Below are 1,585 nucleotides of genomic sequence, written 5' to 3' on the forward strand. Positions count from 1 at the left end.
TCAAACAAAGTCAGCTGCAAAATATCCATCATCTTGCAGTGCCAAGGGCTGGATACTGAGCAGCTCCTTTTCTGGGTTTGCATTGCTGAAACCTCTCCTGGAATGAAGGGAATTCCACCCTTGGAACAAAGGGTCCCCCCAGAGCAGAGGTCCCTAGAGCTGACTTTGATGTCCAGCATTAAATCCCTAGAACCTGGGCTCCTTTTCGTCCATATTTGACTATTTCCTGACTCTGGTTCTTCCTCCTCCACTAGCGCAGCCAGATGGTGCAGATGGAAGTTTGTTAATGAATCACACACAGATGAACAGAGTGTGAACTCTCAAGAAAAAATTTAAAATTTAAGGTAGCCTTTCGTGTGCCAAAAGAAGGGTTAGGCTGGATCTTTTTTTCAGGGAAAAAAAAAATCTTTCATTCCTTAAATTCACTATCATTTGTATTCCCTACAAATAAAAAGCCACATTTTTGGATAATAAAAATCGATGCAGGGCCATTGAACTGAACAGAGAAACATGGAAAGAAACACGAGGTCTTTGTTTCAAGGTTTTCCACTTGATGGATTGAAATGTCGTGAAAAGGCCTATTATAATCCACCATTTCCATGGTATTCCTCCAAGCTATGTTTTGGGGGGGATATCCAAAGCTATATCTCCTCACTATGTGCCCTAATCCCGTTATTTTCCATGTGTTTTTCCTGTTCACCCCCTAATTTTGCCGGTTTGTGTGTCCATATGGAACGTGAGATTCGGTGCATGGAGAGGCCTCATTCTGAGATCTGCACATTACCCAATTTAGCAGGAAAGCATTTTCTCCTCCTGACAAATGTTAGATTGGAGAGATGCGTTATGCAACGAAATCCAGGGGAAAAACGCCAAATCTGCAGGAGCTCAGCATCGTGAGCATATTTAAAAGTGACTGCAGAATAACTGAAACGTTTACACTCTCAACTTGGAAGTATGGAAATAAACTTGAACTCAGAACCAAACAGCTTCTGCCTTCGAGGAGCCTGACATTTGCATCCCTAATAGTCCTGAGAATCCTAACAGAAAATCAAAACCCCCCTATCTGTACACTGAAAATTGAAGATATAAATGTAAATATATATCTATACATCTGTTTATATATGCATTAGCTAGAAACAAATTTTTCCATGGGTATTTAAAGAGAGCTGCAAAATGTGTCCCCCCAGATGTAATGCTGCTCTGGTTCAGGCCTAATAAAGATATTTAAATAACTGGATATTTCCTAAACAGCATTTTCCTCCTAAGAGCCTTGTAATATATCCAGAGATTATTACCCAGCAGAACATTTGAAGTGTGTAAGACAAGCAAAAACCCCAATATTCACCACTTGCAAGAGCAACATGTCAGCAAGATAATTATGCGATGGATTGCGTTTAAAAAGTGCTTTTTAAAGTCTTGGGCAATTATTTTTTTTCCAAAGATTTTTCTCCTGCTAGTCCCCTATGAAAAAACCCACGCTGTAAAATGAAGGAATGAAGCTCTGTGTTTATTTCCAATAAACTTTTATGTGAAATGATCTCTAGTAAAATGAAAATTGTCTTTTTTTTTTTTTTTTTTTTTTGGG

The sequence above is a fragment of the Empidonax traillii genome, unplaced genomic scaffold (assembly GCF_003031625.1).
Source record: "Empidonax traillii isolate 1590-97213 ecotype Southwest subspecies unplaced genomic scaffold, ASM303162v1 scaffold734:size1267433, whole genome shotgun sequence".
Lineage (NCBI taxonomy): Eukaryota > Metazoa > Chordata > Aves > Passeriformes > Tyrannidae > Empidonax > Empidonax traillii.